General features: G+C 37.8%; 1 protein-coding gene across 2 annotated transcripts in view; it reads left to right on the top strand.

Moving 5' to 3' along the window:
* PLEKHG1 (pleckstrin homology and RhoGEF domain containing G1) overlaps positions 1–24,888 on the top strand; it is a 124,404-nt gene that overhangs the window by 37,294 nt on the left and 62,222 nt on the right. The gene's annotated exons all lie outside the window — the stretch shown is intronic.

Genomic DNA, 24,888 nt, shown 5'->3' with positions numbered 1-24,888 from the left:
TTAAAGACTGACTTTCCCTTACTGGCCATAATTTTAAGGGAGGGCTGAATTAGTATTCTATATGCATGTTTATCTAGATAGCAGGAAGTTTTCACTTGTCTTGGAGCAACCCCTCCATCCCTCCCTAGCCCAACATCCATGATTGTCCTAAAATATATAATAATGGGGAAGTGCACTGCTAGGATTTCAGCACTGGAGATGTTTTGTCCCATTTGCTAAAGAGATCTTATTAACTGAAGCAAGTTTTTTTGTATGGGATACTTGAGTCTCAAAGTGAGATGTGGGTTCATTGATACAAGGAGGAATTGTCCATGTGATTTTCACTAAATCAGTGGAATCTTGAAATGCTCAGTCAGACCATTTTGTTTCCTCTTGAGGTCTATTAATTTTAAATTCCCACATCTGAAGGTTTGGTACTTGGTTTCAGGGAAAACTCATTCTTTGAAGACAATTGTAACCCTGCCTAATTTGATTCCTTCCCCAGAATCACTGGATGTGTCATTAAAGCATTTTATAAAAATTTGCTATTTAATGTGAAGTGAAATTTCGTATTTCATTGTGAGGTGTTTCTGTCAGTATCGTGTCAAAACTATAGTAGCTTTTGTATATCCTTGCTTTCTAGATCATTGCTGTCCTCAAACAAGGACTATATTAATTAAAATGTGTGGTTTAGTTTGAGTAAAGTTCACAGCTCAGGATTGTTTATTCTATGCCTCAAGACAGATGTCTCAAAATTTAGTTTTAAGTATTTCCGTAGATTTTGAACCTCGGTTTTGGCATTTGAAAGGCATGGGGGGAGCAAGCTGCAATAATAATTTCAAGAAGTGCATCAAATATGGTAGAGAAAGGTAATTCTCTTAATGTAGAGGTTATTAAATTATGCTTAACTGCAGAAGGCCTTTTTAAAATTTACTGTAAAGCTTAACATGTTACTGGGAGAACTCTCCACACAAGAGGAGAAGCAATTACAGCCAATCTTTTAAAGACTGAGCCCTCTCTGATGCACATATTGTGTGTCATCCTTATAAATAAATGCTTATGCTAAAAGCATTGGAGTGAGTTCACTTGAAGCAAAAGCCTACAATAAAATATAGCTAACTAAAATGACAAGATTATTCTGAATTTTTTGTTTTCAAATTGCAGTTATCATTGTACTTCATTGTGATAAGAGCTCATGAAATTATTCCAGAGTCTGTATGAAATATTCTTGCTCATTTGGTTAGAGCAGGATGCTGATAATGCCAAGGTCACAGCTTTTGCCCCTGTATGGGCCATTCACATTAGAGTTGCTGATGCTTGTGGGTCCCTTCCAACTCAGAATATTCTGTGTAATTTTGTCTGTGTGCTTTAACAAATGCAGTGTTTACTAAAACAAAACTTTATCCAGATTTAATCTGGATGCTTTGTTTTCAATCGCTCTTTAGGAACTAATTTTTAGATTAAAAAAAAAAAGAAAGAAAAAAAAAAAAGATGAGCTAATGAATAATGATGAAACTGCACTTAAGAGACCTGTTTTTATGTCTTGATGAAAATGCTCTACTATAGATAAAATATTCTAATGATATGAAGTCATGAGTGCTGAAAGTTAATGAGAGTTTGTTTTGGTTTATTGTAATAAATACATTCAAAGATGTTATGATAATGTTTACTGAAAAAAAAATCAGACATATATGACAGTGGCTGCTGCAGCATGGCTTACAAGATAAACTTCCATAGTTAGTCTTTGATCATATATATCTCTATTTAATTAGCATTTATACAGCTAACTGGTATGTAGAAATATTTTGCTGGTATGACTGAGTCAGAATTGAGAAGTGGGTGTTTCATTTCTCATTATTTAAATGGCAATGCTCCTTATGTGCATAAACATTTATGTGAACTTTTGTAATTATTTCCAGAAATCATAACAACTTATTACTGCTTTTTTTTTTTCCCCAAAGAAATATTCTTGCAGTCATTGGTTAAAAGAAAAGAAAAAGGTGTATTTGTTGTTACAGATTTCTAACAATTAACCTCTAATGTTCATCAGGGTCAAGTTGGGTTGAGCAAAGTGTTGGCAAGTAACTGATTATCTGGAAACTTTGAAAAAGCCAGTGTTGCTTTAACCTAGCAGTGCCCCTCCCTGCCCCTGACCCACTGCTCCATATACTCCAGTAAAGCCGTGAAGCACACAGGAGCAGACAATTGAGAAAGGAGTTTCCTGTAATTAAGTTACTGTAACTTAGTCCTTGACTCGAGGGTCCCCAGTGGGTGGGCAGACTGTTTGCTTTTCTGCCACCTCTTCTGTCAAACCTTTTAGAGTCAACAGTTGTATTTATAAATGTCAATGCTGGCTTTGTGCTATCAGGAGAAAATACCCAGGACTTGGAGATTTGGTTGTTGCAAAGATGGAAGTGTGTGCATATCACACAGGGAAAAATACTTTTCAAGAAGCTTGTCTAGCTATCAAGGAGTGGTGGACAAACAAATTAAAACAAAAAACTCCTACCATGGTCCAAGTATTACTATTTCTTAACTGGTTTCCTTTGGCAAAGCTATTATATTCTATTTACAATGGATGCATTTAGAACAATGTACTATGTCAATACCAGGAAGTGGATTGAGTGTATTTCTGGTTTAGCTTGCAAAGGAATTAGCATTTTTTTCTGCTTGTGTTTGCTGAAAAGTCGCTCTTAAACTTCTAGTATAGTTAACCACTGGAAATGAGGCTGTGACTGGAGCACCCCAGCCACAGCTTGAATTCCTCCTCTCTACTGTAGAGAGGCTGCTGTGATTCACAGTGCTGCTCATGGTGGTAGCTGGAGCTGAGGATTTACTTATTAGCAAAAATTTAGGGGAATAACTGTAGAATTCTTTCACCACAAATTATCTGTCTGATGGGATTAAAACCCTAGCTTAACAAAATTTTGATGATACTGAAAATTTTTTTCATAAAACACAAGGTTTCATAAAACACAGGTTTCATCCTGTGGATAGTGGATTCATGTTTTTTTTTCCTGATACCTGTGAACAGCTGTTCATAACATAGCTAGGCTTGCTTCAAAGAAACCAGATGAGGTCTACCTTAGTATCTATTTGGAAGGTTCACAGATTCAGTTTTTGGGATATCAGTCAAGTGCTACCTTAGCAGTAGCTTTATGCAAAACACTTAGAAAATATATATGGATGTAGGAACCTTCAGTTTCTCCTGTCAGCTTGACTGGTTGTTTTTCTGTGCCTTAAGTAGGCATATTTGAAGAAGACATGAGGAAGTTAAATTCCCACAAAGTCTTCTTCCTTTCCCTCTTCCCACACCAGCTTTTTCATTAAGTAAGAGGTGTGACTTCCCACAGCTGGATCCTCTCTTACTGACTTCATGGTCCACACTTGCATCCTGAAGGAAACGAATGTTACACCTGGGCTTTATAAACAGCCACTGACAAATCCCTGTGGACACCAAGCTTATGTCATTGTAAAATATTCTGCAGCAACAAGCAGTGGTTTTCCTTGCATTGTGTGTGTACCTGATGGCACTAGTGGGAGCCTGCCAGCTCTTTCTATTGCTGCTTGTGATGTCTCATTGCGTTTTGTAACTCCTCTGACTTAGCTTTGTATGCTATTTTTGCTGTAATGTGCAACACTGCACAGGAAAAACATGCAAGCACAGCCCCATGGATCATACACTTCAAATGCAGTGAAGAAAATAGCATCAGTATTCCTACTTCCAGATTTTGCCAAGGCTGGCTCTTTCATGGCAGGAATGCCAGGGTGTGGTTGTATGCGTTAGTAAATGCTGCGTGCTGTGCTGCCTTTTGTCCCAGTGCTGCATGGGCTCTCAGTGTGTGTAATGGAGAAAGTTGTTGTTGCACTTTATTGTTACTGCACCCCTTTAAAAGAAACACAGAAATAGATGGGAAAATGAAGCATCTTATCTAAAGCTTTTTCAGATCTTATGTGCACGTGAAGTTATAGGAAACTATGGTCATAGTGCACTTGTAGGCTTGATGGTGCATCATTGAGCTGAGATGGGCACAAAAAAATCTGTGTGCTGACACTGAATGGGTGAGATGAAACATAAAAGGCCTTGGCTATTTATGCAGAAGGTGGTGGACATTGTGGACTTCCCTGCAAAATAATATTGTGAATTTTTAAAAATCATGAGTTAAAAGGGAGAGCAGAGAAGACAGCTCCAAATAAATGAGCCATTGTAAGCTAAGGAAAGGTCTTTAGCTGAAAATGGTTGGAAGCTAGAAAAGTGATGGGGGAAACATAGTACATGCTTTTTATATCCTCACCATCCCCAGCAATTTAATCTTTCTGTGCCAGGTTATTAGTTGCTATTCATAGCCTCATTTTGCAGCAGCTTTTAATGCCCCCAGAATCGTATCTTGATGGAGGAGGAAGTCTCTGTAACAAAGACAGTATCTAAAATTCTTAACTCTAGTGTTTATAAAAGGAGGTGATGAAGCCTAAGTAGATTTGAAATCTGATTGGAAATGGGAGAAAAGCGAAGTGGAAGGGTGATGTTGTTGGATATTTTGTTTCTGACTCCTCACTAAATTGTTGGCTTCTCTGTGCACGCTGCAAGAGGGTGGCGCATCTTCCTTTGAAAAAGGGGTTGTCACAAGGCATAATGACTCTTGTCATAACTCTTGACGTGTGGGCGAGCCTCCAGCCCGCAGAAGTTGAGCCTCCCAGGAGCCGAAGGCAGTCGGTGTGCGGCCCCTGCGGGGTGCAGCACAGCTCATGTTCTCTGCTAGTGCCTGAGGCGTTAAACCACAGCCTTGAATCCACTGGCTGTTTTCCTGAAGGCACTTTGGTGAACTGCCTTAGTCACTGAGCCACTCTGGCTGGGTCCCACTTTCTTTCTCAGTCGCCAACAGGCTGAAACTGGATGGGCTTCTAAACTTCCTCAGCTCAGTGAAGAGGAGGAGGAGGTGGCAGTCTTGATCTAGGGCAGCGAAGGGCAGTGAGAGGCAGACTGTTCTGGACAGTGTGAAATGTTTGAGTACAGTAAAGCCTGCTCCCCATCAGAAGTGAAGATGCAGTTGCTGTAATGTAATGGTGATTAAGTCACTGATTACAAAGGTTGGGCCATTAACAGGTAGAATGACTTGTTCTTCAAATGCCGAGCGCTTTCCCTGGTGTCCTGACTGGCTGCTATCCTGCAGATCAGTGTTCCAGTCATCCATGAATTATAAAAAACTTATGTGGCCTGAACTGCTTAAACTTGAGGTTTGGAAAACTATGGAGGGTTTTTTTATATCAATGATCCCATTTTCGAAGAATTACTTATTTTTTTTCTGTTTCAATGGTAACTAATTCTTAGTTCTTAAGCAATTAAGAAGTGTAGCAGTTGAGTTTGATGCATTTCTTGCTTTTGTATCAATAAATTGCACACAATGTAAAATTATGTGTATAAATATTTCACACATAATGTGCACATCTTAAATAACCCATTTGGGGTAGTTCAATATAGGGAGGCTAAATGTGGCTTGCGTGAAGCAGTCAAATGTGATGCATCTTGATGAAAACCAGCTAGTTTCTTTAAAGCCCTTCTGAGTCCTAATGTTATTAATTTATTTCTAAATTTATCTTTCAAATCGAGAGAAATATAAAATAATTCAAACATTCTTGGAGGAGCAAAGGTTCCTTGCTAGAGAAAAGAAAGAAGTGGCATACTAATTATCTGTGTATGGAAGTGTAAAAATTCCTTTTCCTATCAGGAATGATAAACAGTGTCTAATTATTGAATTTATTAATTATTTTGAGCTTAGCTGTGTATATAAAATGCTTGACAAAAAGATTGATTGAACGTTCCTTTATAAATAGTTTTTTAAAATTTTTGTGTTATGTTTAGCATCTGTCTTGCTTATCACCTCAGAAATGTGCTGCTGATCCTAAAATAAAGCTATTGCAGGTTTAAATTATCTTTTTGTGTTTAAAAATAATTTGAGTACCATAACAGTTTTTGGAGAAGGCCCCAACCAGAAGTTACACTCTAATACTGGAGTCTTAGCTGTTTATGACCTGGAGTAAAAACATAAATGTACTATTCTGTGATTACAGATCTTAGCAGTATGCTTTGCATCTGCTCTTTCTAGATTGGGATTGATAACCATTGCCTCTCTTGAGATTCTTTTATTGGGAAGACTTTGTCCCCAGACAGAACAGTTATTGTTGTTAAAGCAGCTACTAGGTGTTAAATTGCTGTTCTTCAATAGTTGAAACAGCCTAAAAAGGCAGTTATAATGAAAATTGTCCTATTAAAAATGCTGATTTAAGGTAATTTCCTTTGCCAATTTCATAATGGCTTGTTTGGGTTTTTTTTGGTGGTGGTGATTTGAGGTGTTTTTCTTTACTATCATATATTCCAAGTTGTTGTGTGGAAACACAATCCACATTGCTGGCAACTGCACAAGGTTAATATATGGAAAATAAATAATAGCAACAGTTAGTCTTTCAACAGTTTCTTAAATGTAAATCAGCTTTCATCCCCACAACTGAGCTTTTTCCCTCCCTTTTGGAATTTCTGTCATATTTTGCCTTGCTGCTTTGTTCAAGTGACAAGCCAGAAATCTGTTTTCAGATTCATTGATTCCACCTCCTCCCCAGCTATATTTCTTCCAAAGTAACTTAAAGAACATGGAAGGATAACAGACAAAAATGAATTACTTGCTACCAATTAAAGTGAGCTGCAACTCTTAAGATAAATTTCAATGTCAAGGTTACATTCTTTCATCCTGTGCTGACCATATCCTTAAAACCAAAAGATCCACAGTAGTAAAAATAAAGATAAGACCATATTTTGCTGTTTGAGTTGCAGCATCACAGGTACTTCCCCATTATTGACCACTTATTCTGAAGAATTTTGGCAGGTGCTATACAGATAGCAAATGTAAGCGTGCTAGTAGTAAGTATCACTATTTTTTGCTGTTTATTTACCCAGTTATATGTGTGTATATATATATATATATATATATATATATACACACATATAATGTTATACTGCTATATCTAGCAGTAATTTCAAACTATGCCACTGACTTTAGAAGTGGGCTGAGAGGCTTCAATATTCTAAATTTAAACTTGAGAGAGAGATTAATATATACAGAGGAAAGCTTAGTTGTAGTTTTGCTTTTTTAATTGGTTCCCTGTAGTTTTATTTAGCGTAAAAAGGGGGTAAATGCTGCTTGCTGATAAACCAGAAAGGGAGGTAGCTTTGATGTTTTATGAGCAATAAAAAATTTTGAAGCAATATGTCAAACTCCTGAAGTCAACTTCTCGAAGAGGCAGCAAGCTGAGGAGAGCAGGGATGGGGAGTGAAGGTAGGAGGCTGCTTTTGTTGTACTGTACCCAGATCCATTAGTGGTGCAGACAACAGAGCAAACAGAATACTTTAATTCTTTCAATTATATCCACATTAGTTTCTGGTCATCTTTTGGTCAGAATACACTGCAAAACCAATTCAAGACATGAGAAGTTAACAATTTATTTTTTTTAATCTGTTCTTAGTTGTGGCTTTTGTGGAGTGGGTTTAAAGATAAATTCCTTTACATTCATCTTGGCAATGGTTCCTCCAGCATATATATTGTAGAATAATTTAAAAGGGACACTGCTTCCAGGTGAAGTAAACACTTGTTTTCCCATATACACACAAGGTAGCCTGTGCTTCAAATGATGGAATGACTAAAAAATTGATTAAGGTGGTAAGAATTTGAGCTTAACCTCTGTCTAGAAATCTGGACTCTTCTCATTCAGGAAAGCCAGGCAATCCAAGTTATTTGGGTTCTGTTTTGTCTACTTTCTGTCGAGATAGTAATAAACCACATGCTTGCTCTCAATGTCTGTTTGTTAGGAAGGGTGCTTATCAGTTTGTGTATTAGTACTTTTCACTGCATAAAAATTTCATGTTCATGGTTAAATCTTATCTCATGAGAGGGTATGTGTTTCACAATGGAAAGCAATATTGGAAGAAACAAGTCCTGTGTGAGGCTAATTGTGAGGGAATTTTGCCTGATGTCTGGCCAGGAGATGGTTCTGTCTGGTCATATCTGAAGTAAACCAGTGTTTCTAAAGATGGAATGTCCTGCCGTGAATGTTTTGAGGTTTTGCCATATGAATACAAATTGTAGGCAACAGGAAATCCTTTAGGAAGATAAGACTCTGCTGCAACTCTCCCAAAAAGCAAATGGCTGCATTCAAGGTTTGGCCCCAGTTAGGATCCCTACCCTGTGAGAATCTTGATATTAGATCCCAGTCTTAGAAGCTCTGTAGTCATCCAAAAAGAGACACAGAGCCTTCTTCACACTGTAAATATAATATGTATAAATGGAATTTTTTTCATGTCATAAGTGATTTTTTTTCACAGCTGAGTAGTAGTAAAATACATTATTTTTGTTTAAAAGCTGTCTAAAATTTTTGAGGATCTTTTCCCCTTCAGAGAAGTAACAATATTAACTAGAGGCACTGGTCTAATCTTGCAGCATTTGGCAAATTTCAAATAGGAAGTTGAAGGAGTCCCAAAGCTGCCCTCCTCAACCCCACCACACAAATATTTTGTGACCTGCTGAAACAGGCAAAGTATTTAAAGACCCATTCCATTGACAGCCGTTAGTAGGTAATCCTTGTGACAGAAAAAAGACTTGTGACAGAAAGATGACTTTTTTGAGTGTGAAGTCTGTCATGAACTGTTGCTCATTTCTCTCCTCAGAAATATTGATGAAGAGTGTCCTAAGTGTATTTTAAATCCATATTTGTTATTAACGATTGTTGGTTAGTTCTGCTGCTTGCCATCCCCTCTCATTTCAAACTCTTGAAGGAAAAAACTCACACCTGCATCTTCTTACATACCTGGACCCCACTTCTTGGGGCTTTGGTCTTAAAAGAGCACTGTGCTACAGTCCTGGAAGGAGGTGGATCCTTGTAATTATGGAGTAATCAGTGAATGTGAGGAGCCATAGGGGTGAGTTGTGTTGCAGCACTGAGGTTTCAGGTTACATCTTCAAATGGTAATTTTAGGACCTACAAATAAAAATATTCATCTTGTTGCATATTTCCTGTCGATGTTGTGCATTTAATGAAGTGCTTAGAAATATTTTAAGTGTTTCATAAGAGAAATGCTGAACAAAAATAATTGTTCAGCATTTGAACAAAAACAATAATATCTTCCTTTCAAATGGTGAAGAAATAGAATGCTGTTGAGAACCTGAGTTCCTGTGTTTGTCACAGTTCTTCAGCTCTTACTTCAAGATGTGGCTACAACCAGGGTGACATGGACTGATGGCTTTTTTGAACAGGTCTTACATTAATGCCTAAGGTTTTCTAACAGTAAAGTTTATCTGCCCTCCAAGGCTTCAGGTGTACTGGAAGTACTTTTTTTTGGCCAACACTCAAAGCTGAAGGGCTCATGATGACATGTCAAGCTTCATTTGTTTTGGAGAAGCAGCAGTGGGAACTCACAGTGCTTTCTGCTTCTGGGGAAGTTGCTCTGTACACTAGCTTCCAGAAACTTCTATATCAAGTCAGAAAGCTAGAGTTTCTGCTTTAGAATCAGAACAACTGATGCTATATACACCTGGGCCTCTGCAATCTTCTGTTGTGACTTAAACCTTTGTATCATACATGGATGCTGTGCATTCATCACAGACCACGACTTGCTCATCACTTCAGGCCTGCCTGGACTCCACATTATTAATACAGCAGCTCCAGTCCCCTTTGCCACACGTCTTTCAGACAGATGCAGACATGTGGATATGATTCAGATCATGCCTTTGGAGTAGTTTTGTGGTCTAAATCCAACTGTCCCAGCGTGTTCCTGTGCCCTGTGCTACACTGAGCTCTCCTGGCCACCAGGGAGGAGTGCACTGTATGACCCTATCAGAGCTAGCACTGGCCCCAGCTGGGGCTGTGTTTGTGTAATCAGGGTGCAGGAGAGTGAGCCAAAACCACCAGAAATGCAACACATTTTTAAGTGCTGAGCCCTCTTTCTCGTGAACAGGCTGAAGATAGTGGTTTAGACTTTGTTTGGATAGAGGTAAATTCTTTTATGAGCCCTGATGGGGCAGGATTTGACTCTGCTTTGTACATTTCTTTAGTGTTTTAAGAATGTAGTGTTTCTAAATGAGAAGTTTTTTGGAGTTGTTTTTGGTTTTTTAGTTTCTACTTCTTTGTTGGTGCTGAGCCTGTATTTAGATTTTCAAATTTTTAGAAGACAGCTGGCCTACCTGGATAGCTGGCTTCTGTGGACCCTTTCCTTGAGAGGTGGGGAAATCGAAGTCTTACTAAGAACAAAAATTATTGCACAAGCTTTTTAAGTTCACAAATTCAAAAGTCATGGAATTACTGCTGTGACTGAAGAACATGATACCCAAAACCAAGTTTGCACTTACCTATTGTGGGAAAATGTCACTGCATTGTTGTCACTTCTGAATACAGACAAATAACTGCCTTTTCTAAAATTGTCAGAGTTTATAGGCATATTTACTTTACAGCTACTTTTATAAGTTACCCACACCCTTCTCTGCATGTGAATAAAAGAGCTGGAAAGGCCACACTGATAATGTCATTCCAGGAAATCTTTAATGTGAAATACAGAGAACATGGGAAGGAGGGGAGTTTGTGGGGCAGGAAAAATCACACTGAAGATACTGTATGGAGGGAAAAAATATAGGGTTTATGTCAATTCCTTTTTTTTTTTTTTTAAATTTTTAAATTTAAAGAAAATAAATTTAGGTTGCCTTTGACATAAAACAGCAAATGTGTTTGTAAGCACTGATTTACAGGAAAGCTTCTTGGTTCCAGGTTTAAGCCTTTAAAATTCCTCTAAAATGAATGCATATTAAAAGGAGAAAAAAGAACCAGAAAACAAAGAAAACAACGAACTAACCAAATGAACCCCTGAGTCTCGTAGAGCTGAAAATATTGCCTGTTGACCAGACTTGATCCTGCTTAATCTTTTTCTGCCAAGTTAGACATTCTGGCAAGCTTCAAGTCTGGATGTATTCAAGTACTGTATTTGGCTGACTAAGTTTGTTACTTTGTAAAGATATATGAAAATCCCAGTTCAAACATTTCAGCCTATAGCTGTTTTTACAATCTGTCAAGAAACACAACTAATTGATATTTCACTTTATACATCAGATATAATTTTTCTGCCAGTACATTATGTATTTCAAAGTAAATTTTCCATTTAAGTAAGTTCTGCTACTATGTATTTTACCTGAAACACTTAATAATTTTTACAGAATATGTGCTCTTTCAACTGAACAAGGTACAGTGACACTTGGCAAGTCACTACATTTTTACTACCTTTTTTCGAATTAGCAACCTCTTCCAGGTCTTGGTTTCTAAGTGTTTCCTCTGGCTTTAATGCACAGTCTGTCCCTGCAGAGATGACATCTTTGTTGTCTTAGCTTTGATTTTGTGAAGAACTGCAAAACCATTACATATGAGACTTTCTGTATTTGAATACCTATTATAGTTCTGTCCCTTGTATAAAGATGGAATTTAAAATTATAAAAGTAAGAGTAATCAAAACTGTATGGTTTGATTGTAGATGTTAATTGGTCTTTCTTCTAAGGCCAGTGCTGATTTCAGCAGTAATTCTGCTGGTCAATACACATATTACCCACTGGATTTGGTGTATGAAGAAAAGTGGGAATTTTTGTCCTCACAGGAGTTTTGTGGACTTCCTGATGAAGAGAATTCACTGAATCTGCACCTGTTGGAGAGGTGTCTAGAAGTTTCTAAAGCCTGGAAGTCCTGCAATAGGTGTGTGAACCCATCCCCTGCAAAATGTGGTCTTTGGAAGCTGAAGACCTGAATTGCAGAGGTTTTATTTCTGGGATCTCATATTGTTTAGAAAGAGATTTAGTCTTTTGAGCAATAACTTATATTGTAGAATCAACTATGACAAAAAGATTTTTATCCCTAATTGTGCCATCAGCTCAGTCCTGCTTCTAGACTGAACATGTCTGTGTGTTTAGCTTAAACCATTAAACTTTTGTTTGAAGAAATGGTTGTGACCCTCAGACAGGTACTTGTTGACTGTGTAAATTGAACAGATGGAGCTCCTTTTGCCTGTTGGTGCAGTGTAGGATTTCTGACAGCATATGTTTCTCATGTCTTCTTTTGCAATCTTTTCAATGCTTGGATGTTCTTTTAGAAATTCTAGAGCTTGAGTGCACTGAAATCCTGCACATCTTTTCATTTGTCTAGAAGGCATTTTTTCCTTATTCCCACTTGATTAAGATGCTTAGGATTATTTATAAATAGGGGAAAACTGGTCCCCCAGCCATTTGGAATTGAAGTGTACAGGCAGAAACTTGATGAGTTTTTTTTCCTCTATTCTTAAAATAATGTGAAAGACTTTGTAAGAAAGGTACTATCTCATTAGTTGACTACACAGGGTTAAACTTAGGCACAGAAACAAGCCAAAAGTTGATTTTTTTCATTTATTTCTCACAAGAAGTCCGTTTGGAACAGCAGTCCTTGTAATTGATGCAGATGTTCGGAATTCTTTTCTGCTGACATGGAATAAAGGCTAATCCAGGTCAGTCAGTACCTTGTAATTAATGCACATTCTTTTCCCTTTTTCTTTTTAAATCTCTCTTTCAATTTTTTTTTTTTAATTTCTATTCTTTTTTCGCTTAGTAGGGAAAAGAGAGCGGTCACTGGATTAAGTCTCTGAGCTAGTCCAAAATGATAACAAAAGTTTTGAATGGCATTCAGGTTACAGAGTAAAACTATGCTAAACTACTAAACAAAAGAGCCCTTACATTTAAAATTTATTTACAGGTAATTTTTAAATCCAGGGTAGTTTTTTTTTTCCTAATGTTCTTCACTGCCCACCCTGGTATTGTGAGTTTGCAGAGAAGCAGTAACTTGCATCACCATAAAGTAGTGCAGGGTGTCAGAAGGGTTAAGCAGAAAGGAAGATAAAAGCTACTTTGAGCTCACTTTGTTGCCTTGAACTTTGGATGCTGTTGAATATAGCAGTCATCTGTGATCACAGGTATCTTAGCAGCTGTATAATCAAAAACTATAAATGTCCAGATAGGAAATGATCCAGTAATTAGAGGAAACAGAACTGAACTGATGAAGTCACTTTCGTTCTTAAATCACACAGTTGTAGCTGTTAGACTTTATCCTGTGATCTTTTCTCAGTACCTTGGCAGAGTACTTGAAAACTCTGATAATCAGATTGGCCCTGAGAGTTAGAAAGGAGAGAAGGATTGGGACTGCTTTTTGTAGCTCCTTGCCAAAGAAGCACCTCCTGATGGAGAGGTGCTGTTGCTAAAGTAGACTGGGAGGAAGCTAAGGGCTGGTCTCTTACCTAGATGCCCACCTTTCTTTCTTTGTGTGTGTCATATTGCAAATATTAATACAAATGCAAGGGAGGGCTCTAGTGTGGTTTTGTATATGTGCCACTGCAATCTAAACACTAATCAAAGCTTCAGAAAGAGCTCAGATTTTTGGCTTGGACGGGTTTCAAAATTAAGAAAACGAAATCTGTGGCCTACTTACCACGTTCCAAACAAATGGCCAATACGTTTTTAGTTCCTGTGTGTAATACAACCCGGAATGTTGGAGGTTTGTGGGTTCTTTTCTTTCCTATTTTTTTTACCTACCAGAAGAGCATTAGGAAATATTCAAAAGTGAAATGGATTTGTTTAAAGCAAAGTGGGATTTTGTAATTTAGGCTCAGTAGTCATCAGTGAAGGATTTCCTAAAAGTTGTGTAAGAGAATTCTGTTCTCAGAAACACAAAAAATCCCCTATCTCTTCTATGATGTTGAATAGCTGCTTAGTTATCCACAGGTGTGCACACAATATTATCTGCTTCTTCAAAGTAGTTGAGTGTGTTTTTGCATATTATGTCTACTAACCTTGTGCACATGACTTGGGGATCAAAATAATGACTCACAAATTTGCTTGTTGGCATGGTCCTAATAATGATTTATATTACTGAGAAATCCTTTGTCACTTCTTCAGATTCTCACAAGAGATGACTCTTCTAAAAGAGGCCAAGGGTCCTCTTTATCAGTACTGAATACTGAAAACAGTATTGTGTCAAACAGCCTGATGCAAAAGAAACTGAAATATACAGTGATTCACTGGCTTTATTTATACCATTGTGGCAAATAAATACTGGTTATGCTTAAAAGTTCTAAAGACTCTGCATTTAATGCTAATTTTATGTTTAAAATATGTCCCTTTTGAAACACTAGTATGTTCTGGGGAGGTGACTAATTTAGGCTGATTTGTGGACTGCCAGCTTTAACATCAACAAAAACAATCCCTGGAGAAGCTATGTCCTGAAGCAAATATGCAGACACAGACAGACAAAATCTATTTGTTTTCTGTTTTGGGTCATAGGTAGCTGGCTCACAGTTCATGTTACTGTGTCCTTGTAACTACAGAATAATTGTGATTAGTATCACAGAATAGTCCTCTGAAGTTTATTCAGTGTGTTTAAGATACTCTGAGATCTTCATGTTAAGATGTCATGGCAATATTTTGTGTTTAAATTAGGTGTGGGGATGGAATGTCTGGAAAGCTTAGGTGTATTTTGAATGCCATTCCTCTGCTTAAAAACCAAAATGAGTTAGTTTTGAAACACCTCCTGTAAACTATGCTGCCAAGAGCAGCAATTCTAATATTAGCATAGAAAAAACATAACTTAAAAGTGCCTATTGAATCAGAAATCGGTATATTTAGACATTTATATTTATATCAGTACTACAAAGTTCCCAGAGCAAGACATTTAAGCAAATGAGTAACTTTAAATTAATGAAGGATTCATAGAGAAGTTGGCATGCTCATTGCTAAGTACTCACATTTAAATTTCCAGCTTGCAGGAAAAGAGCTATGATTTCATGATACAGCTAAGCAGATTTATCAGTAGTACCATAAGAAGGAACAGTCCCATCCTGTGTCTAGTTACATATTCACTTACCTCTGCTTGCTCTCACCCAGCATGCAAACCACAATGTTTCAGGAGCAAGACCAGCAGGAATGTAATTTTTTTTTTTTTTTTGAGTTTTTTTTTTTTTTTTTTTTGCATGTGAACTGATTAACCATGCCTGAGCCCACTTTCCTTTGGGCTTTGCTGCTAAACATCCATGTTCTTTTTAAATGCTTTGCAGGGTAAATCAAACTTTGTGCAGCGGACTTGCCCAGCTTTATTAAATGTGAAGGCTTAATTCAACATTATTCAGGCCTTAGTAAGATGCTCTGCTTCATGCATGCTGAAAAAGTGGCTGTACACTCATTTTCCCTTCACTCTGGTGTTAACTCTGTGCTAATGAAATAATGGAACTTCTGGACTCAAGCAATAAAAACATCACTTTTGAAGCAGATGAGAGGCTGTTTCTCATCCAGCCAGGGCAATTTGATACTTTTAATGCCAAGTTAGGAAAGGCTGTAATTGATAGCTTTACACAGAGCAACAGGCACAGCTTGCAGGGGGAAAGTGGCGTTTTTGTTGGCTCTGGGACGAGACTTTGAAATCTGGGTCTGTTTGTTTCCTTGCCTATAATACTTAAACAAGTCTCTGACTTGCCTAAGGAACTTGATAGGAACTTGACAGTGTTCTAGGCAACCTGAAGGGAAGAATTTAAGCTGTCATCTCAGGGCAATTTTCCTTTTTTCTCCTCCATGGTTAGTACTTAATAATGTTTCACTCTGCCTGCCACCTTTCTTTGTCCCTGTAGTCCCAGATCTTATCCTAAGGCAAAAAAAGATGCTGCTGACAATCATATTTTTATAAAGCAGTAACTGTCCACTGCTGTAAGGCTCTTTAATGCCTACTGCTTGTTTTGGTACAGGAGATAGTTGTTTGGAGCTGGAAGGATGTAAGTTCTGACTCAGACGCAAAACTGAGGTGTGGTGGCTGGCTCTTTTTCAGGTGAAGCTTCACCCATACTGTAACACAAGCTTGTTGGCAGATTTTGTTGAGACATTAAATGACAATGATAATTAGTCTTTGGTTATGGATTTACAGAGGATGGTTATCATAGACAAATATAATCTTTAAAATATTTTTACTGTGATAATTGGACACTATAGCTCTCAAGCTCTCACAGGTCTCTTCCACTCAAATTAAAGCATCATGGTTCTAGAATGCAGGAGGATCTCTGCTGAACTGCAGTTTGCAATCCAAAACAAAAAGCATGAAACATACTCTTTAAAAAGAATATTAAAATCTCAATGTCATGAGTAGGAAAAATGCAAGTGTCATTTTACTGACAGATTGCAAACAGTCCCAGTTTGAAGGGGTCAATGTGTGCATAAACACCAAGAAGAATAAAAAAGGTATCCATGGTTTTCCTCTGAAACTGCAACCCTTGGGGGTGGATGAAAGGAGACTTTATCCATACTTGAAGGATTGGAAAATGATGTAGAAAAATGGATTTGCCTTTAAAATACACCACAAATGTCTGGGCTTTCTAGGACTAAGTGCTAATTTTCAAAGTCCTGGGATTATATTTACCAATGATTTGGTATAATTACTTGGTTGTATTTGGAATGCAGTGCCCAGACGAGCTTATTCTTTGTACAATGATATTTAAATAAAACCTGTGATTAAGATCTGTGCTCTCCAAATCTCTAATCTGTCTGAAGGAGAGCAAACAGGAGCTCTGATTTTAAGGTGTGTTTTTGGTGGGTTTTAATTTTTTTTACAGTATTTGCTCAGTGGTTGGTATAATCCTGTTTAAAAGGCTTTTTTTTGCTTATTGGGCATGTTCTGTCTGGCTACCATTGTTTCATCCCTCATTCATAACTGAGTAACTCAATACTGAAATCAAACAGGTTGGAGTTTCAAACCCAGACAAGGTTTTTTTGTCATCCCATTTTCATTTTGTTTTGTGCAAACAGGTAGTGCTTTTGTTGGCTGTTCTGCTGCTAGTGTCACATTGAAAGCATTTGAAGCCGATTTTTGTACAGAATAAACATCCTGTGGTTAGAAGGGCTTAATTAGCTCAGGTGCCTTTACTGCTGGCATATACCTCCTTATCTTGAAAGTAGTGTCCACCAACTAATCCTTTATTTATGTTGAGCTTTGGAATTTCCCTTGAAATGCCTTCTTGTAACCTCTCCCAGTATAAATGGTAAGTGAACAAAGTGCCAGGTAAACAGTGAGGTTGCTGGTAAGCAAATTAATAATACAGATGAATGTAAAATTTCTTCTCACGGGTGGCAGGTTGGATGCCTGTGATTAACCTCGGAAGGAGTGCCAGTGATGTGCTATGGTTTGTTACCTTTTGTTGTACCATTTTACAAAGGAATCCTTTTCTTTTGTTTATGCATGGGAGGACTGAATTTGTTAATGAAGTGTTCAAGGCTATGTTTTCAGTGCTCCAAAGGAGGGAATTGTTCAATGACAATGGCTAATTTGTGATAGCAATCGCAATGTGAAATCCTAGTGGGCTCTTGGATCTCTTCATCTGAAGCAAGCTGATATCATGGTGCATTCTGCAATTCAGCACGAACAAAACGGGAGCCTATTTCCATTTTACAATGATGGTACTAGCTCAACTTGACTCCCTTGGCAAAAAAAAAGGTATCATTTTAGTTTGGTTTTGGTAAATTCTTAGCCCCATTGTGAAATGGTCTTTCTGATTACAGGATTAAAGGTAATCCAAGAGAATCCTGATAGTGGTGGCTGAAAAAGAAAATCTGTAAAACCATTGTATTCTGTTTCTCAGGTTTCTGGTGCTATAATAGTATATGATTGCACTGACAACTGGTTAATTGAGAGTATTCCATCACAGGAGGAGAACAAGGAGTATGGCAGAAGTTAGTGCTTTCTCCTGTCCCATATTGAGAGTAGGGTAGTAGTGTAGGGAAGTTGAAATAGACAGAAGTAAAGAAATCATAATTTTGGCTTAACTGTACTCTTAATGGTAAAAGAAGCTTCTAGACATCGTACCTGAAAAAGCTGCCTTCGTATTCTTTTTTTTTTTTCAACCCAAGAGTCAGATAGTCTGCCATTTCAGATTAGGTCATGGTGTAGGAAAAGAGAAGAATAAATTCTGAGAAATTTATTTTACAAGAGAAAAATAAATTCTGATCTGTTTTGAGTTTGTTTTGTTGCTCTTATTCAAGATACTACAGCAATAGCAATATTGCTATTAGTGTATAATAGTAAGTATTACACATAAGCTACACTATGATATATCTCCCTGGTGCAGTGGAGGGTGTTTGCCTCTGTTTTTTCCCTCATACTCCCTGCATTTAGGCTCTGAAGGAAGGATTACATATGCCCATAGTCGAAAACTTTTTGAGCTTTAGGGGGATTTAGTGGGAATGGACCCTCAAGCAGGTGTCACGGCCATGGACACAGGTGTTTGAACTGAAAGTGATCACCCAGGCTCCAGCTGGCAGAAGAGTGCAAGAAAAATGCTGGTTTAGATCCAATAAAAGCAAGTGCTCATGAGTATGGTATTTCTGCTGCAAGTTGAACATGTAACGGTAGTACAGAATATACCTGCTCAAAGGCATTTGACTCTGCATTCAGGGTTGACTTGTTCAGATGAAAGGGGGAACTCAACCAAAATACTCACTCAGATTTTGAGAGCTCAACTTTAAATTTTTTTTTATGTTATTTTTACTGTTTTTTAGAATGTAACAATCTGCACATCTGAATGTAATGCTGATCCTGCTGGTAAGACTTTAAGAGTGAACAGGTTTCAGGTGAAAATCGAAAGTATAAAAGCTTTTGGTATCCAGTCTCCTGTGGAATGGAGTCAGATCTTTGTTTTTTATCAGAGAAAGGGTCATAACCTCATCAAGCAATCCCTCCCTTCCTCATGACTCCCCAAAGGTGCAGTACTCTTAATTGCTTTTGGCAGATAAAAGCTATGAGGAAGTCGGGGAATATGTTTTGCTTTATGCTACTGTCATTAGTCTGAACTAGTTCTTAATCTAAGATTACAAAGACATTGTTTATAAGGATATATCTACTGCAGTTTCTGTTTGTTTCTACTCCTCTAGATTATAGAAGGCAAACAGTAAAAGATCTTAGATCCTTAACTTACTGAAAACTGAAAATGTTGTAAATGCTTCAAATTCAACACTTTCCTCTTTGTTTATAAAATCATTGAGCTTCTCTTCATGTTAGCCCGATTAATGACTGTATCTATAGTCATGTACAACACTGACTATTTTTCATGTATTTATACTTGCTAGGTCAATGTAAGGATAAATTGTGAAGTGACATGAATTGTTTCTAATTAACATAGCAAGTGTCACAATCTAGGCAGGTTGTGTAATTGTGATGGAAGAGGTTTTAATAAAAAACAAAACAAAAAGAGTAGGAAATGCTTTGAGTGAATTCATGGAGATATAACTTCTAAGTAAGATATGCTTGATATATAAATGAGGAACTCTGCTTAAGAGGACAAGTGAGATTGCTCTGACCTTGATTCTTTGCTCTGAAGAACAAAGTTAAGCATATGTGATAAAGATAAAAGCACACATTGCTGTTTGGTCAGTTGGGGCCATTATTAATATTTGAATGTGGTGGTCAAAGCCAAGCCTGTAAAAATGGGAAACTTGGAATCACATTGAGTATTACCTGACAGAGTAGTACTTTTTGATACATGCAGCTGAAAATCAAACCCTGCTTTCTCCAAATTCTTCATGTGTAGTAGAAAAGTGCATGCAATTTGTCATATAACTTATTTTTTGAAGTGTGATATAAAAAATCCAATTTTTGGATGCTGATTATGGTAATGAAATGAACAAATCTGTTCCTGGTCGTACAGAAAAGAGCTGAAAAGACCAACACTGTATTTACATGTGGATTTTAGTTCAGGAAGATGTAGCTCATTTGCTTAGTGCTGCCTGAGGGAGGGAGCTGGAAGACGATTAAATTAGTTTTCTGCTTGTTTGTTCAGAGGCTTCAAGTGTTATCATTGGGTTGAGTTTATTTTTATTTTTTGATTAAAGTTAGGTGCAGAACTGCAAAGTTAAAAATTGCTATGCTGATGGTGAGAAACGAGCTGCCTCCTTTGCTCCTTCCTCTTTGCTATCCCAGCTCCCTTTTCCCCCATCCAGCCCTAAAACCTTCAATAATTACTTTGATGATTGAAATTATGGAAATGTTCCCAGCGGTCCAGACCTGCCAGTACTAATTAAATCTCAGGATTTGTCAGTCTTTTCAATTTAAAATTAAGCTTTGTAAAGCCTATCTGAAGACATGATTTTCTTATCTCTAGGGGCCCTGACTCACTTCATGCTTTAATAAAATTTCTAGGGAGTAAACATACTTTATCTTTAATTCTCACAGCTGTTAAAAAGAATTAATGAAAACCTTCTTTACTTGGTCTCTCTCCATTTGTAGCTTCCTTGTTGCAAAATTTGGTAAGAACACATGAAAGAAGGGACAGGTAGTTTCCCTGAAGCTAAAATGAGCAGGCTGTTGGCCCCCACCCATGAAGTATATTACTTAGGTTGGTGGGGTGTATTTTAATAAATGCTAGGAAGCATGAAGTTGCTGATGTGATAACTCCTGAAGTTAGGTTCTGGACAATACAGTGAGCTTTCTTGCAGATTTATTGCTTGGCATGTGCATAGCTGTTTGACAAACACTGATGGAGCATTGCAGTTGTAGTTGTTATTCAGCTTAGCCCTTAATCAGTGTGTATGTACTGACCTCCAATGCAGCTAGAGCTTATCTTTTAATGCTAGGATAACTTCAAGTAATATTTTGACTCTTTATGAACAACTTTACTGAGGCATGCATTGTCCTATTGATAATACAGGCTGTACTGAACACAGCCAGTGATGGTGAACAATAATAACTGTTTTAGAACATGTGGTAATTGCACATCTGGTGTGCCCTGCTCTTCTAATTGGTACCTCTGGGACCTAAACTCTTGTACTCTTTAAGGGCTAGGGTTGGCTGTTCAAACGTCAGTGTGGGTTCCTTGTTATGCACAGTGCTGTACCCTTTGCTTATCTACTGACATTATTTATGTGTGAAACTGACCTCAGGCAATTAGTGTGAGTGTGGCTTTGCTAGCAAGCGGTACCATATCCCATAAGTGGTTTTGTTCAAAATAATCTTAGGAAAAATAAAGACTCTTGCTTACATAGCTGCATATCTGTAGTGTTTTCTCTCTTTTCCTGTTGTTTCTGCTCTTTCTAAAGATTTGCAAGCTTTCAGTTTTGGATTAGGAAAAAATAGTACTTACAAAATTAATAATTAAAACCCCCAAAACCAAAATGGAAAACAGCTCTGTCTCTCCATGACTGTGTTTGAAGAGAAGAAAAATTAGTATTCATGCACACCATGGAAAAGAAGTTAGGTTGGTACATTATAGTCTGTTCCCAGTAAAGAGATGTCCACTGTGGCTCTGGTGCTGTTTGGTAACTTCAGTAATCTAACCATGTGTCTAGAAGGGAGAAGAAAGAAAGAGATGTTGTATATGTAAAGATGTGCACTTCAGAAGTTTGAGAAGGTTCTGCTTTTGTCCTTAAGTTATTAAAATTAATTTAATATGCAACTAATTTATTTTATTTTGACAGAAAATAGAATTTTTCTTCCTATTTCTCTTGCCAGATTATATGGGTCAAAGTTGGTGATGTGGTGTGTGCATGTGGTGGGGATGTTACTGTTTTAAAAACTCTTTTCTGTCAGTCTTTTCTGCAGTCTGTACAAAGAGCTTGAGACCTAAACATAGTGTGAATTTATCAAGCAGCATTTCCCAGACAGCTTATGGAAAACAATCCTGGAGGACTCCCAAACTTAAGTAACTGAAAGATACTGCTTGCTGTGCCTGCAGCTCTCTGAAATTGGAATGTAAAACTGGCAGTGGAATAAACGCACTCCCCGAGGAGGCTGAAGATGCTGCAGAGCAGCAGGCAGGGAAAAAGAACTTTCCTGAAAGAACGAAAGAAGCTTTTCTTTTTTTTTTTTTTTTTTTTTTTTTTTTTTTTTTTTTTTTTTTTGTTGTTGTTGTTGTTGTTTAGCCTTACTCCTCTTTGAGGCCTGCAGTAATGGCAGATGTCCAGCTCAGTATCAGAACTGCGGTTTTAAAATTGGAATGAGGGGATGGCTCTTAGCCGTGCGTTAATCCTGTGCTGAAGGTCTCCAGGAGAGTGACCAGCGCTGCTCAAGTGCCCCAGTAATCACGGTGGGGTGGGGCAGAGGGCTCACTCTGCAAGTGGCTTTCTGGACAGTAACATTTCTAGGATATTTGAGAAGCACAGTACCTAATTATCTGCTATTTCTTTGCTAAATCGGGCTGGATGGTGTATATAGTTATGCTTCCAGAGAAAATGAATCTGCATTTGCTGGAGGAAGAGTTTTTTGGGTAAGCTTTTCCTATTTTTTTCACCTTTTCCATCTTTCTCTCTTTTGCCTGCTTCCTCTAAGAGTTTTCACCAATATTTAGAGTTCTTATAAGATCTTAAAACCAGAATATTTTTTAAATTTCTGATAATGCTGTTCTGTAAAACTATGTATGGCATTTTTTTGGTTAATCTTTCCTTTTCATGTACTAGCTATATAAGGTAGTGCAATAAGCATTGAGTGTTGACTCATTAAAAACAGAAGATTTATTGTGCTATTTCAATTAATTTCTAAGGTAAGCTAATTTCTAAGAATGAAATTTCTAAGCAAGAAGAATGACAAATAGTGACACCTTGTATTTTTTCCTGACAAAATTTTAAGAGGAGGGTCTTTGAGTTACTGAGTTGAGCATCTCTAGGATGATCAGTCACTGTGGCCATTGAAGCTGGTCCATCTCTGTGTGCATGTGTTCTGTCATCTCAGTCAAGCACCTGAATGTCTTTAATTCACCTGAGTCACAAATGTCAAACCAGCTGTGGGGCTGATTTGATCATTGTGGTAATTGCATTTTGTATGGGTTTACATAGCTGGATAAGAATGAAAAACTGTGTTACAACCAAAATACATCATTCTGGATGTTCCATTTGCCATTTCTCTTTGAGATGGGGGAAAAGAAGCAGAAGATATAGAAAGAAACTGCAGACTTGGAATGTTTTAGAGATGCTTCATGATGTGTTTATACATAAACCATAGAAGTGCAAAGTCTTTTTTATTTTGGGTGTCAGCACAATATCCTATTCCTGTCACTGCTGATGTTGTTTTATCTCTAGAGATTGATTTGCAGAAGTGTGATGCGCAGACACATGGGAAAACACAAGTAGTTGTTGTCTTTAGTGAAAGGTTAGGGAGATCATGGCCTCACATATCATTCTAGGTTCCTTTTGTGATTGAAAGATTTGCTCTCTCTAAAAGTCGATAGCTACAGGAGAAAAATGCTTTCCAGAGGCATTTTTCCTTTAGCTTGCTGACTTTCTAAGTTCAACAATTTATCTTTCTATGTTTCAGAATAAGTCACTTTTATGTCTTGGCCTCCATGTAAGTGGTCTTCAAAAGATGGATTGAAGTGAAGCTATACTTGTTGTGGGAGAATGTGGTAGGAAATGAAAAGGATGTATTTAGCACTCTCCAAAGGAATTACCTCTAAAAGAGACAGGAAGTCCTGAAATGTTCATCTGAAATCATTGAGGCTTACTGCAAGTTGGTTTCTTTGAATCAGCTGACATGAAGCAATGTCTGTCCAGAAACTAATATGCCATGTGTGCATTTCTTCAGACACAAACATGCACACAGACACACAGACACACACACATGTTGTTAGACTTCTTAATTCCAGTTTAATCAATGACACTGCATGCCTGAACCCAAAGTCTGTATTTAAATGCGGATATAAGGAGGATACGGTCTGTCAGGCTGCATGTCTGTCATCAGGTTCTTATGCTTTTTAATAACCCACAACACCTCCCCAGAGGTCCTTTGATAGGCAAGGGCATGGGCATGTTTTCTAGCTGAACCAGCAAAATCCATCTGTCCAGTCTTTGGGACAACTCAGCCTGGTTTTTGAGCAGCTCCAGAGTGCAGGTACCTTTGTTCTCCCCGAAGTTTCCAAACACAGAGGAAGCTCTGGTGCAGTGACAGAGGGGATAGTTCCTCCTCCCCCTGTAGTCCCTGGGCCATGCACTCTGGTCACTCCCTCCCTCCCTATGGCAGGAACAGTCCTGAAGCTGCTCAGCTTGAGCAGAAGCCTGGTGCAGGTGGAAAGGGAGCTGAGTGTCCACAGGACCATTGCTGCTGGAGTGAGCTCTTGGTGTGCTTGAGGGTGTGAGATCCAGAGTGAGAGGAGAGAGGCAAGCCCACCAGTGGGCTTAACAGGGATTTGAAGTGACTCCCTTAGAGTGCTTTGAGACTGAACTTGTCTGAAAATTAAGATCATAAATACATTTTTCTGTCAGTTATGTCCTTATGTTAGCATTTAATGCTCTTGCAAGGATTTAAATTAGCATATAAACCAGATAACTGTTTCATTACAGCCTGTCAAAAGGAGTAAGAAAATATTTAAAGACTATTTATTACGAAAATTTTTTTAAAGATACAATTTTCCTGTGTCTTTAGAGTACAGACACAAAGACAGCAGATGGAAAATGCATTGCATTATTGTTTCTTTCAGGGATTAATGTCTTGAATGACAAGAGCAAAAATTTGGGGAGGTATGTTTTTCCTGTGTTTGATGTGGATTTTTTTGCAATGCATATAAACATACTTTAATCATGTTTGCTAGCAATGTCAGATACTTTGTGCATTTCCACAGCCATGTCTGGGTTTTTGGAGTAGTCTAGAGAATACATGTCCAGTTACTGTAATCTTGGATAGCTTTTTATAATTCATTTATTTTTGTAACCTGGGGCTTTCCACTGCACTGAGTACTTACTGACCTTTAATTTCATTTACTGGAGGGTGGAGAGGAAAGAGGAGAAAAGAAAGGCTTTAGGAAATCCCTTTCCCCACCCTGCAGAAGAAGGTAACTTTCTGTTTAAGTCTTCTTTGGGTTTA

This window comes from Serinus canaria, chromosome 3, assembly GCF_022539315.1.
Source record: "Serinus canaria isolate serCan28SL12 chromosome 3, serCan2020, whole genome shotgun sequence".
Lineage (NCBI taxonomy): Eukaryota > Metazoa > Chordata > Aves > Passeriformes > Fringillidae > Serinus > Serinus canaria.
This window is presented reverse-complemented; position numbering and strand designations above follow the sequence as displayed.